Source organism: Glossina fuscipes, unplaced genomic scaffold, assembly GCF_014805625.2.
Source record: "Glossina fuscipes isolate IAEA_lab_2018 unplaced genomic scaffold, Yale_Gfus_2 2, whole genome shotgun sequence".
NCBI classification, from domain to species: Eukaryota; Metazoa; Arthropoda; class Insecta; order Diptera; family Glossinidae; genus Glossina; species Glossina fuscipes.
The window spans coordinates 8644525-8659604 of record NW_023998416.1 but is presented as its reverse complement, the minus strand read 5'-3'; the positions used below and the strand labels follow the sequence as shown (position 1 = coordinate 8659604).

Sequence of the window (15080 nt, the reverse complement as noted above, 5' to 3'; positions counted from 1 at the left end):
ACAAATCAGTGTTGGTTGGTTCGAATGAAACGAATGAAAACCAGCAAACCACGCGCCAAAATGTTCTATACGAATACCAGACGAACATTGTAAAATGCAAGAAGTTGTAAGAGTTTTTCCGGTTTGACATGATCGCTATCGTTACATATGGATTTGAATTGGTGTTGGTAACTGGATAATAAATATTGGGTTTGATTAAAACTTAAACACGAATTAATTGAGTAACAAAACCATGCTCATCGTTTATTCAATGATAATATACATGATAATGATGATAATGATGGCACACAGATATAAACGCATACAGAGATACAGAATTGACTGACTATGGCTAACATTGAGACTTGAACTTGTTGTAGCCGTCATTGTTTGGCTGCTATTTCATTATTGTTATTGTTATTGTTGTTAGCATTTGTTGCTTTAATTCTTACCTTTTTCCATATACATGCATATATAGATATATATATATATATATATATAGATATATATATATATAGATATATATATATATAGGTATGTATTTTAGCCTAAAGTTAAGTTTTATTTTTTGTATGTTTGTTGTTTTTGTTAATGTGACGATGTATGAGACTTCTATCTATACGAACAAGTTGTTATTGTTGTTGGTAATGCTGCTGCTCGTGCCGCTGCTACTATTATGACGTCGCGTTGTATTTTTGTTGTTATTTGGTGGCGGTGGTGATGGTGTTGATTTTTTATGTTTTTTATTTTTTTTATTTTTTTATTTTAGTATTATTTTTTAGCTACGCTTTTGACTTTTGGCTGCAGCCAACAACGTTTACTTGCTTAGCACACGGCTGGCTGGCATTAGTTAATTTAGTTTAGTTAGTGACGAGATTTCAAGCGTTAAACTCGTGTGCTTTCCCATAAGCTAACCGTAAAGAAATATTGAACATAAAATTTGCTTTGAACATACTTTTACATATATACAAAACATATATCTATATATCAAATAAAAACTATATAAAAATTGAAACGTCTTATAAGTCAAACGGGAAAACATTTGAAAAAAGTTGAGATTTAGTGCTAATATTCAAGTTACTGAGTTACAAAACCAAGATTTGAACATTTTTTTTTTTTTTTGTGTTTTATTTAATTTTCGTGCGTGCATGCGTGTGCATAGTTAGAGTGCAAAAACAGATACATATATACATGTAGATAAATGTACGCCTAATCCAACTTCAATTGGTACTCTCTCTGTACGTGTGAGTGTTTTATGATTTCTTTTTCTTCGTTTGAATTATTGTTAGTTTTGTTGTTGTTGCTATTTTCTTTGCATTTTATTTTATACGATTAAGCACACGCTCGCTAACAATTGTAATTTTGTTTCTTCTTTTTTTTTTTTGTTTTATATATGTTTTGCTAAATAAATTTTGTTTTTTTTTGTTTCTTTTCTTCATTCAACTCATAATTCCATGGAGAGCGAAAAAATTCATAGCTTAACAACAGACAGAAAAACAAAACATAAAAAATAATACATAAAAAAAAAAAAAAAAAAGTTAAATTTATTTAAATAAAAAAAAAAAAAAAAAAACAACATATTCATACAATAACGAACCTGCAGTGAATTTAAAATCGCAACAAAATAAATAAAAGAAAAAAAAAACATTCAAAAAGAGTAAGTTAAGAAAATTTGTAATTTTTTTAAATCCCAGCTTCATTATACGAATAAATGGTTTTTTAATTTACTCTACTAAAGCTGCTAAAAAGTATTTCAAGTAAACAAACAGAATAATAACCGAATTATTCTTCTTCTTCTTCTTCAAAAGAAAAAAAAAACAAAAAAAAACATTTTTATTTATTTGTTTATTTACTCGTGGTTACCAAGTGAAACGTCATTAAACAAACAAAAAAAAAAAAAAAAAAAAAACACACACACATAAAACAATACATTGAAGCTGTTTGTTTAAATTGGTTTTCGCTCACTTTACAAAAAAAAAACAAAATAAAACAAAATAAAAAAAATAATAAAAAAATACAAAATAAATAAAACAAAAACGCGCTTATTTAAAAATTGTGTCAAAATCATTTTCTACTCATAAAAATCCGTTAAATTGAAAATTGTTGTAATTGAAAGAAAACAGCATTCACACATATGTACGTACGTCCACCCACACTTGCAAGCATAAATATACACATACACGCATAAACATACAAATTCGTAAGCATAAATCCGCGAATATATGCAGACTACGTTTTACATAGACATTGATAGTAAGTTTGTCAGATCGTATTGACTAAATTAGCCGAAAACGCGGCGCGTTAATTAATAAACCACAGAGCAAGAGCGTGCGTGTATGCAGTTCATTTATTTATTTAGAAAGTCATCTTCTATTTTATATCATTTCGTTTCATTTGTAGCCGGCTTTAGCTTTATTTAAAGATTGCAAAAATAAAAATCAAACCGAGTCTCATCATCGTATTCGTCATTTGTGCAGGTAAGTTGAACTCACATTACATTTGTATAGCTTTCACAAACGTTTTTTAACCAATTGGTATTAAAGAAAAACATATATAAGTGCCGTAGGGCGAATCGTTGATTTTCACCACCATAAGCCAAAGCATTGGAATTGTGAGACATTTCCTTAAATTGTAAACATTCTGTGTCCAGTTAAAGGATCGGAATCAATTTTTACATTGCTCTTTGGTAGTAGTTCCACGAAATTTTAGATTTATTTCTTATATGGTAATGGACTACATATCATTTTTGTGTTAAGTTCTACATCTTCTTTCAGATCCAGATGATCTGCCTTACAAAAGCTTTTCAATATTTGATTTATACTTCTTTGGCTATTAACCCCTTAACATTTTCTATTTCTCTCTTATTATATTCAAAAGCACACAAGTTTTTGATAAATAAGTTCCTATTCAAATTAATTGCACAAACTCTAAATGACATAAAAAGCAACAAGATGACTAAAACAATGATAAGGCGTAGGCAAATAAGAGACTAGAACCGCGTGGAGGAAAATCAAGCAGGTAATCTTTCGAAGTACCCGATCGATGTTTTCTGAACACTATTCAAAGGTTAACCGTGAGACGCTTAGGTGATCACCTAACATTATGTACATTAAGTGGGCTCCTATCACAAATGACAGCACAGACAGTCGGACTAACGGACAGCTTTTATCAAACGTAAACACCATATATATTAAATGCATTAGGTTGAATGAGAAGTGCGGATCTAAGTGTGGAATTTTACTGAATTTTTTTTGGATGGAAAAATTAATAAAATTCCGACCCTTTGGTACATTGGTCAACTATATCTTTGAGATATCAATACGTACTCATTGTCGCCTCTTTATCGCGTCTGATCAGGAATATCTGTTTAAGCAACGTTCACAATCGATCCACTTGCGGTCCCGGAAATCATCATATTCGGTGTCAAGCTTTCTCAAAATCGATCTAAAGTCATTAACTGTTTCTGACTTCTGACTTCTACTTATCAATTGCAATTTGGGCACCCAGTTTGCCCTTATATCCATTTGCTACCGCCGTTCGTAGCGAGCTCTTACACAAAAATACAAAACAGATAAACAAAGTTATTTGGGGAAACTATGGTTTATTTGAAATCTTCCCCGCTGCGAGATGCTTTACAAGTAGTTGTAATTCACCTTATAGATGCGATCCGCATCAAGTTGATCCTTATCGTTGAAACATATTTGACCGAACACAAGAAAACAATATTTTCTGAATAAATTAATCAGCGATAATGTAGACAACCTCTTGTCGCTGTGTTAAAGAAAAGCAAGGCCTCTTAAAGCAACTTTCCTGGTCAGACTAGGCAATATCCTCAACTTGCCCAGTAGTATGCGGAATAAAAATTTCAAAACATATAGTCTTGATGAGCATGTTATACTAATGTCCGTCCGTCAAACTGGTCTTCTATAGGTTATTAACTATTCCTCGATGGACTTAGTTTAATTGCACAACACATAAACCGGGAAGGAGTGGATTGTAAATGCTAAAGGATAACACTCGATGTCAACATGTCTTTGATATTTGTTAACCCAATTAAACTAAAAACAGAAAAGCTCCACCCGCCGCTTATGCGGCATGCATTGGAACGTAATTAGAAGTGAAAATGATCGCAGAAATGAAAAGCTATAGAAAGTAAAAGCCTACCCTCAAATACTTTCCCGCAAAGTCGCAAACATTCGTAGTTATGTTAGAACAAATAATTAGAGCGAAGGCGACAATCATCAGAAAGGAGTCTTTAATAAAGTTTTATAGTTAACAGTAATATCCATTGAAATGAGTAGCGTTCTTCACCACTATCATCTTAGCCATGAAATACCCAACTATATATATATATTCGTAAGGCTGCAAGTTAATCTTGTTTCACGTGGCATCGCACTACATTATTAGGTGGGCTATGTCCAGTAATTTTATTGGATTCTGAACTAATTTTTCGGCGGATTTGTAAGCACCTATTTACCTAGTTTGTCAGACCGCCATTGAAATATGAATCCATTGCTTACTTACTAGTATTATATCGCTGAATAATATCGGTATAAAAGCAGTTTTTCATATTTTTTCCTCGAGGCTTATATAGGGACAATTCAATAAGTCTGTCGCTTTACGAGCACAAGCTGATATTTAGAGAGTAACTATCCTACTACTCTACTGTCCTTGCAAACAAGAAGCAACGTCTTTATCTTCAAATTGTTGAAGGTTTAGTTGAATTGCTCATTGTCGCTTGGTCAAATAGTCCCTTATAGACGCATTAGAAATGATCCCATTAAACTATCATATTGTCGCAAAAGTTACGACTTTCGAAGGTTAAACACTTTATCGATAATTGGATCAATAATTAAACTCAATTGCTAAAAAATGAAGTGTAACTTATTCCCACTGTAGGAACAGTAAGTGCACTTAGAGATTAGCGAAGGCTACTACTGACTTAGAGACTTTATTTGTGATAATTAATTTCAACCTTTAAAAATTGTTTGATCCTTTTTTACTGGTTAAGCTACTTAACTACAGGCAGCTGCAGCTAAGCTATAAAGTAAGTAAAAATAAATCTCTCCTATGGTGTGGGTAATACTTCAGCGTGCTTACAACTTAGCTCCAATTAGGTTTATCACATGATCCTCAATTTTTGACCGCACTATATTTCCCCATAGAATTTCAATACCTATGGATGAAATATAAACAGAGTCCTATTACCATGCTCTCAGTCATCAGCTATCATTCCTTTCTTAAGATCTCCATACTGCTCTGACTATTTTGAAATGAAGTCGTCTCTCAAAAGGAAATCTTCTTCCGCTATACGCTTTAATATTTTTGTGGAGAACTCATCGCCATGAAATCGAAATGACAATGACATTTTCTTTGCTTTACCTCGCAGAGGGATAGAATGCATTAACTTGAAATTTGAAATGCAATTACTTTGCTTTCAGCGACTACTGTCCTCAACTTAGTCATAGTAGGTTTTTTAAAAATTTATATTTTTATTGATTATATATATATATATAAATTATTAATTGTGCAATGCACGGTGATTTATAAGCTAAAGCTATTTTTTCTAAAGGTCTTATCTCTTTACATAATCTGAACGTGGAATTATTAAAATGAATGAAACTATTCGCTACGCACTTGAAACATTACCATATGTATAAATTCCTTATTCGTCAAGGTTCACTCTTAATATTCTATGTAAATGCATTAATTAATGCTTTCAAAGAAATTATAATAATAATGCAAAGACAAAAAAAAAAAAAATTCCCTTTTTATTTTTCCTGCTGGTTAAGGAAACGCTTTTTATGGAATTTTGCACTACACTTTATTAGGGCTTCATTGCAAGCCCATCAATCGTTTCCTTTCCATTTCCTACACACAGAATTGCCGGCTGAATGTGGGAGTGCATAAGTCACAGGCATATGTTTATTTATGAATATTTTAAAAATTCGAATTCGAAAATTTTCAATCAAAATACATGCCTCTAAGCTTATGATCCAGTCTTCACCTATCATTGGTGTAATAGATATTTCTTGATAATAAATGAATATCCGAAACTGAATAAATATTACGCACATTTACCTTAGAATAGTTGAAAAAAAATTGCAAAAAGAAAAAAAAAAGGAAAAAAAGAGAAAAAAACACAATCGCTTGCCTCGGAACAATTTATTATATACAATGCAGACAAGCAGGCGAAGCATTGACGGGCAGTACTCAAACCTTAAATACGTAGAGAATAATAAATTAACAGCCACTTAAGCACATAACGAGCAGATGTTATGAACAATATCGACTTAGTATTAATAAACGTCGTTAATATATTGCTTGTTTGAGTCGGTTTTTTTTTTTTTCTTACTCTTTTTTCTTGCAAATAAATCAAAAAAAGGTGTTAATGCATAACTAAGCGCATAACTAATTATAATTAAGTGAAAAAGAAGAAAACAAAAATCGACAAAAATTCTTTTACGAATTCTTCGCTTGAGAAGCTTTTATATAACAGACAATAAAATTTTCGAAGGTCTTTCAAAAAATTTTTTTTGCTATTTAATAATGCAACCTGTAACATGTACTGCATGATAACATCTATTTTATTAAAACTGTAGCGGAGTGAATAATTATTTTATCACTCCATTTGTAACTTTCGAAGCTAAAACCCGATACCCCATTCTAAACCTCTTCAGCTATGCCTGTATACATTTATACCCCACCGCAGCCAACATGCCCAATAAGTTTGTATGTAGAAGAGTTTAAGAGAGATCAACCTTTCATTATACCGATTCATTAAATGATTCCGAATGTCTATCCCTTTGACGTGTGTTTATGTGTCTTTCACAATTTTTGAGTGCAGGTCACAATTTTTGAGATGTTTTGATGAAATTTGGTACACCGACATGCTTCAACACAACCTTCAGATACAAAACTATTTATAATTGTACTAGTGTTCTAGTGTTGGCTCCTGACAATCATGGCGGGCGATCAAGCTAAATTATGGCTTTTAATTTCTAATTGAGCTATTTGTTTGTAACGTAGGGTGGAAAAAAATCAATAGGAAAAATTATTTAAACGAAAGGGTCAACAGTCTCACACAACAGCTAGAGCTTATTTCACTTTTACTCCTAGAATTTACTTGTTTGGCCCAAGCAAGTGATGACTAACAACAAAATTTCATTATTAAAACGATAAGAAGAAGCTTTTAAAATTGATATGCCAGATGGACAAACAGGACAAAATCTAAACTGCCTTCCGAATTTTTGGAATTTTCTCTCTCAAAATATTTTGCCATATAGAGCCATAACATAAAATACGACGCGATCACTTGTCTAACTGAAATAAACATGTTAGCTTTCGCGTAGTACGGTCGGAAAGAAGATTGTATAATATTTTCGTGGAAATTTTAAGCGATCATGGATTACATCAATAATTTCCTAATTACTATAAAACTTTCTTTACAACGTAGAACAATCGATAGTTGATTGTGGATGCAGTCAGAAGGGAAAGATTAACATTCCATCTTGCCAGCCTAGACAGAGTTTGCTAATTATTACTGCTATTCACGACAAAATATATCTGCTTCTTGAAAGACCGATTAAGACTTCGAATCTCTGTATACGCATATCTTCTTGTTACTAACATCAGTAACACAGTCGCAAAGCAAAAGTATTCTTTGTGAAAATAAAAGCAATATGGTAGAATACAGCCGAACATTGAATACCCTATACCATCCTACAGACATTTATATAAAAAATTTTCGAAACGTTGCGATGTATGGGAAGTGGGAAGTTCAGTATTTAATACTAATAGATATCTTTCTAGGAAATTTATCAAAGAATATTTCTCCGATTCTTTGTTAATTATAATGGGGACTAGGTCTTTATGGGCGTTACAATTAAGACGAACATTTTTAAATTTTATTTTATTCTTTCTTTGATGAGAATATGAAAATATTTCGGTTTTCATTTAATCACTTTCAGATTTTTCAGATATCTATGTCAGATATTCATCTTTTCTTATACATTGTGATCGCGTTTTTAGACAGAAATGCTTTTAGATGAGATTTTTTGAGCATTACTTTGAAATAACATTCGACTTATATGTATTTTCATTTGTACTGTGGTTCCGTGATTTCAAAGGCAGACGAGTGTAGAAACAAATGATACGAAAATATCCATAGATGAATATTTAATATCAAATCTCATGATAAGCCGTAAGGAATTCTCGTATGTTAATTTTTAATATACCTACGCGGCTTAGAGTTGTGCAACTTTGTCATTTGTTTGTCTTTAATTTCAAACAACGCCACTCGTTATATAAACATTAATGAAGTATTGTTAAGGACTGAAAAGAGAACAGAAAAGACAAAAATAAAAAAATTGTTATTTTCTTATAAAAATAAAATAAATAATTACGTAAGCACATATTAATTGCAAGTCGATTAAATAAGAATATTTTTTTGTTAATGTTAACGACTGCTTCTCAAAACTTGTATATGATTCAGCATTAACTGTTTATAGCAGATGGTATTAACGAAGTTTATTAGAATTAATTTAATTAAACAAAGTTCAGATGATTTCAAAACTTAACTTCAAGAAGATGAAAAGCGATTTTTTCTCTAACTTCTAATATTGAAATTGTATCGTTTATGATTTGTTCGCTTTTTATTAATAGAGAAATAGAATAGTGGTGTTATTACTTTCGATTATAGCTAAAGTTTGCTTTATGCCTTAGGAAAGTGAAACATGTTTATAACCTAAACCAGGGCTGATCTGGAGCGTATATTAAGCTAGTGCGGATGTAGGCAGAAAGACCTGAGATAGACCTACCTTTTTTATCGATCGATTCGCAATTACTTTCTCCTTCGATTCAGAATTACTTTCTGACTCGATCTAAGGATATCTGTCCATTTGTCCGTCCATCTTGTTTTCTTGCGTGTCGTAATTTTCGAGATATACTGATGAAATTTGGTACACTTGCGAGTTCTGGCCTACGGACGCACGCTGTTGAAAATGCCACTCTTTCGACCATTTCCTTATTTTGAAGTACGATGTGTGCATAATTGTCTGTTGGTGTAGGGTACTTAATTCTAGGCCCATGTGGTATTTTTACTTGTTTTTGATTTCTGGCTAAAACAACTCGAACTCTATTAATTTCGAGTTTTTAGTTTATTTTTACGTCTGAGATGGCAATGTACTTCTTTTCTCGTACAAAACCAAGAGCAGCTTATGACGTTTATGATTTGAAATTTGGCATAGATGTTTGTAACAGTGTTGCCAGTTTAAAAAAAATTATTGTTGATTTTCGATATACCCAGTGTTATATCTCCCTTTTCAACAGATTCCTTGCTTTGACCGCAGGCGGTAATGTCACTTGCCAACGATGGAAGAGTTCATGGAACAGTTTATGGTGCAAACGGCATTGAAATTTTATTTGTGTTTAAGTCAAATTATTTAGCCATAGATTATATAAAATAAAATATGATATACATAAGGTATAGTCTATTATACATATTGTGCAATGCATATAACAAAATAAGTATCGCGGACTCTGTCTGTCTGAAGTCTGCATCCGCCTTCACCATTTCATCTCGTCAAGTTAAGTTCGAAAGTCTTCCATATCCACCAATGAACCCGCTCACAATCGCCAGAAACTAAAAGCTAAGCTTCTATACGTCATCGATATGATCTGTGTAATGAAATGGATAGATTGAATAATAGGAGATTACATTATGGGATAGATATTATCACAAAGATTCATAAATGGGGGGTTAAGTAGACAAAATAAACCGAAATACTATACTACTAGACTACTTTACTACATACACACAGTATACGATAAACGATCAATGCATCATATATTCGTAGATCTTCGCTCTGTCCTTGCTATCAAATGCCATATAGAAGCAATTGCTACCTGAAATAAAAAAGGATCGCAACAAATCACATACTGTGCGGCATATTAGAGCACCGTGAGATAACAATATTTTTAAATTTTTCGTACCGCAACTGCATGATTGCACTGGTGATATCGCACAACCATCCTTCTTCACATGCTTTCCACATTACGGCAGTCAGTTCATTTAGGAACGCTTTATGTTAAAGTTATCAGTTTATCAATATTTCAACGGCGTATATACCGTACATACCTATTGTTATGAATTATCAATATCTGTAGGAATGCAAAATTATTGTTGGCAAAATTTTTTTCATTCATATAAAAATATTTTTTCATGCTTTAATTCATCAATGAATTTTTACTTTGGCTTTATTAACTTCGTGTTTTGCAGCTTATATCACTAGTGATTAAGGGATATATTAAGTTTGTGCGGATGTAAGCAAAATCCAGAAGAGCTTGAGATATAACCACCTAATATCATATTCTACCGATTGATTTAGAAAATTATTTTAAACTTGTCTGTCCATCTGTCCGTTTTTCGGTCTGTATTTTACAGATCGAAATTATTGGAATATTTTTATAAAATTTCGCCCATCGACAAGTTTTAACCCAACAGCGAAGCCTGTTGAAAATGATTCGGATCGGGCTATTTTGTCGAACACGTCCCATATAAAGCTTTACTTTGAATAGTCATTATATGAATAACTGTAGGGTGATATAAATTATTTGATGGCGTACTATGGCCCACTATAGTGTTTTTACTTGTTTTCCGTTTATTTTTGTGTTTCATTTCGTGTGGTGAAAAAATGATTTATAATTAATGGCCTGCATATGGTATTATACTTCATTTATTATTAATTATTATTTCCGGAAAGCAGTTGTGACGTATGGTATTTCTCTGTTTAGTACGTCGTCTTCGTTGATTGTATTTAGTAATGAATGAAAAATTCTTACGTCATATAATATATAAAACTTTCGCATGAGTATTAAACAAAATATATTTCATTTTTTTATTTAGTAATAATTAATTTTTAAACAATATACAAAATTAATTAAGAAAATACATATTAATGAGTGCTATAAAATAATTAATTAATTTTCGTTTTCTTTTTTAAATGAAACATTAAAAGAAATTGAAAAAAAAAAGCAGAGAAAAAAAACATTTTTAATAATCAATTCCTTTGGATTAGCAGCACGCAAAACTATTCATTTTTAACGTGAATGCTCTTCGTTTTATATCACTCGAGAGCATGCATGCTCTATAACTTTTACATGTGCACGTATGTGGGCAGATAAGCAGTTACGTTTTTTTTATTTCTTCTTTTTTGGTTGAATAAAAAGTCATAAGCGTGCATTAGCTGAATAAAGTTTCTTTTCCTTTTTTTTTTTTAATGACGGATTAAAGGTTATTAAAAAGACGATTTTTGCATTTTAAAATCATTTCCATTTTCTGCTAGATTAAAATTTATAATATATATAACAGACTTGGTTTGTTCGGAATCTTTTGCAAAAGTCATTGCTTGAAAAAGTTTTACTTTTTGACAAATATTTTTTGACAAGTAGTTTACTGCACGCGTAGCATGAAGCTTATCTTAGACAGGCGGGAAAAAAGTTATTTCGTTTGATATTGTAAACAGTGTTTGCATTTTAAAGAGACGTTATATACGTTATAGGAGGATGGATACTTGCAAGCTTACACTACACTACGGAGTGGGTCATTGCATGAATTTTGAGTTACTCAATGCAATAGTTAGCCACTGACTTTCAGATCCAAGATATATTACCTCCTGATGAGGACGAGACTTATGTTCTTGTCTTCCGGCTTTTTCACAGGCTCAGTGGTTGCGTTTACATTATTTAACGGGATTAACACTCTAACGGTGCGAAGCTCATGTATCAAATCGGCATACATTGGTTCAATTTGCAGCGCGGCTTACGATCTAACTTTAGTTAGTGCTGGATCGGTAAAGACATAACACCTACCGGTAAGACATACGTCTCCCAGGTTACGTCAATTGCTTATCTCTTTCTCTCTCTCTCTCTCTCTCTCTCTCTCCCTCCCCCCTTTCTTTCGTATCAACATCCCGGAGGGGCTGCTTATAAAAAAAAAGCTCACGGTGTGCCTTAGCAGATTGAATGATAAGGTGCCATTAAAATCCATTGGGCAGCCCGCAGCTAGCATGGAAAAGTATTTTCACGCTCGTGAAAAGCGATATCAGAACATTTCTTTGGTTCAGGCCACGCTTGTATCCTCGCAGACAGGCAGCCCCATAGTATTAAAAGCGCCGCTCATCGAGCTTGATTTTCAACGAGCAATTTCTAAAAAATTTTTTAAAAACCAATGCAGAATGGTCCTGCCTTGAAGTATCGTGCAGTTAATGTTTTTAAGAGCTTCCTACCTTTCGAGTACAAATCATTGGTTTGAATTTGTCTACGAACGGTTAATTCATACAACGGAACAAGTTTTTTTGTAGGTGACTGCACATATGTTAAGATTCTTAAAATATGGTGTTGTACACAGCGCAGAGGCTCGCGTAGAGGAAACAATTAAATTATAGCACCTTCTTACCGGAATTCTTTTAGTTCGTCATTTTCTGTCTAAGAGAGAAAAAATTCTCAAAATATTATTTAACACCTAGTGAACAAGATGAAAATAGAATTTTTTGAATTATTTTAAGAAATATTCGGTGAAAAATCGGCAACAAAATCGGTTAAAGTAAACTAATCGAAAAATCTCTCAACATTCACCACAGAATGCTGTTATCAAATCGGAGCTGTACTCTGATGCTAATCGCCTCAGAATTGAAAGTACTAAAACTACGAACTGCTCGAAAAAACTATAGTTTCGAGAAAAATGCGATTAAAATATTAAATATTAGTTCTTTCAATCGAAAAATTAACTTTTTGGGTCACCTAAAATTTTTTTTGCCACCCTTGGCTGAGAAAAAATTTCACAAGTCGCACCCTCCTTTAAGGCAATAGGTTAACACCGTATATATATACATATATACCGTATATGTATATATATTTTGCTTTCTAACAAGCCCGTTCCTGTGACCTAAAAAAATGCTATAATAATACGAGCTGCATATTTATGGCTATCTACTTATGGGGCTTTTTTGATTGAACGTTAACAATTTCCCACTCCCACTTCTCCTATTCACTTTTTACAACTTTTTGCAACCATAACAGTTGATGACCTTTAAAAGGCGAACTTACCCGAACCGATTCAACATTGTAAACTAAGTGTATGAAAAGTGTATAAGAAGCTTCATGGGGTCTTACTTGGGATTATAAGCAAAATGATAAAACTACACCCGACTCTTTTTTTTAAACGTTTTTGAAATAACAACAACAACACATAAACTTTTTTACGTGAATTATTTGTTGCAGCGCGAATCTCAAAAAAATATTGTTTAAATCGTAATATTTGACCTTGGACCAATTTACTAAGGTCTTCTTTTCACTTCTTTCTTTATCTCCTTATGCTTCAACTTGAAGACAACATTTCGTTATATAGTATTTATTTTGCGTTAGAGTGTGCAGTTTGTAGGGTGCAGTAAACAATTTCAATAAAGTTGACAAGGCTGATGTTCTTTTGTTGATGGTCCAGTCCTTAGTAAATGTGCAAGTTTGTTATTAAATAGCGATGAGTAGTTGCTAAATTGATTTTTATTTCGAATATCAATTTAAATTTTTGTATGTTATTGGACTTATGGACTGAATTTTTGTTGTACATCAATTTTAATTCTTTTTTAAATAATGAAACATGGTTTTTGGTATTACTTTTTTTGCACGGTTTTTTTGGGAAAATAATTCGAGTTTTTTTCACTTTACATGATTTTCTAAAGTTGTGGAAACTTATCTCCAAATTAATCTATGTCGAAAGTGTTTGTTTTTACGATTTTTTTCTCACGGTCTTCTAAGGTATCTTCCTTACCGTGTAAAAAAAGAATTGGTTGTATTATGCACAAATCTGCCTTTAAAGCTCCCTACGCCCGAATAGCTATGCTATGATAAAATTGATGAATCATCAATGGACTGCCTCTCGTCGTAAATTCAATAATAATAATTTGCAAAAGACTTTGATGTAATTAGAAAGAATACAAATTGAGCGTCTCAGTAGTAGTCGGTTTACAATTAAAAAGCTGCACCCGTGAAACAGTCAACTATTTAGGTTTGGCTTACTTAACAATAACGTATTGAATTTTTACGTTGAATTTAAAAATAAAAATGTTTAAAAAAACTAAATTAATTAACTAATTAAATTTTAAATGCTTTTCGTTTGAAATGTAAGTCCTGTCGAATTAAAAGTGATTCATTTATATTTTTTTGCTAAAATTCCCACTTGTTGCCCTTACTTTACTCATCAAAAACAAACCAAAAAAAAAAAAAAATAAATAAATAAATAAATAAGAAAAACAACGCTAATAACGACAGCAATAAAATAAGCAGTGAACACACGTTAAGCATAGTGTTCGTTCGCTTTACTTAATTGCATTAAATTGTTTATAACTATTTACCGAAAATAAAAGTTTAACGAAAAAAATAAAAACAAATTTTTTCTTCTTAACCTATCCAAGTACAAGTGGATTTGTATGTGTACATCGCTTACGTACGTAAAAAGTAGCGTAACAGTGGAGAACGTAACTAAGTTAATATTAACTTATATAGTTTCCACTGAATCTAAATTTGTTCATTGAATCAATAAAGAGCTAAAAATTAAAAGCCTACGTAATGTTCACTGAAAATTTCGGTTAATGTTTAGTTTTTCCAATGATTCGATTCTTAGCCTTAGCTAAAGAAATTCAATTGGAATTAAAAGAAAGTTTTTAATCCTTCAGCGAAAGTTTTTTTTTTGTTTATTCTATATATATGTATATATATATATATTTTCTTTTTTTGTGGAAAAATAATAATTTTTACTCTTTACTGTATGCAAACCATTTTAAAGATGAAACTAATTAGATAAAAGTACATCACCAGCAAACGTTCAACAAATGGTTGCGCGTGTTTAGTATAAACGACAAAATACGGAACACGTTTAGCTCGCTTGAGTGAACTAAAAATTAGTGAAGACGAAAGACGTTAAATAATAAGAACGTTTTATTGTTATGGTTAAACAGAAATACAACAACAATTATGCGAACTCCATCAATTTCAATATGAGTCGGTTTGTAGAAGTGAAAGACCCTATACATTGTTCATAAATA

General features: G+C 31.8%; 1 protein-coding gene and 1 long non-coding RNA gene across 2 annotated transcripts in view; both read left to right on the top strand.

Moving 5' to 3' along the window:
- Positions 1–842: 842 nt before the first annotated feature.
- LOC119632908 lies at positions 843–1888 on the top strand. The gene is made up of 2 exons (XR_005246831.1): positions 843–1223; positions 1440–1888. It is a non-coding gene; the product is annotated as an uncharacterized LOC119632908 (long non-coding RNA).
- A 159-nt stretch (positions 1889–2047) lies between these two features.
- LOC119632905 (probable serine/threonine-protein kinase MARK-A) overlaps positions 2048–15080 on the top strand; it is a 105037-nt gene continuing 92004 nt past the window's right edge. The window contains exon 1 of the mRNA XM_038026060.1: positions 2048–2456. The gene's annotated coding sequence lies outside the window, so the exon portion shown is untranslated. The remainder of the gene's footprint in view (positions 2457–15080) is intronic.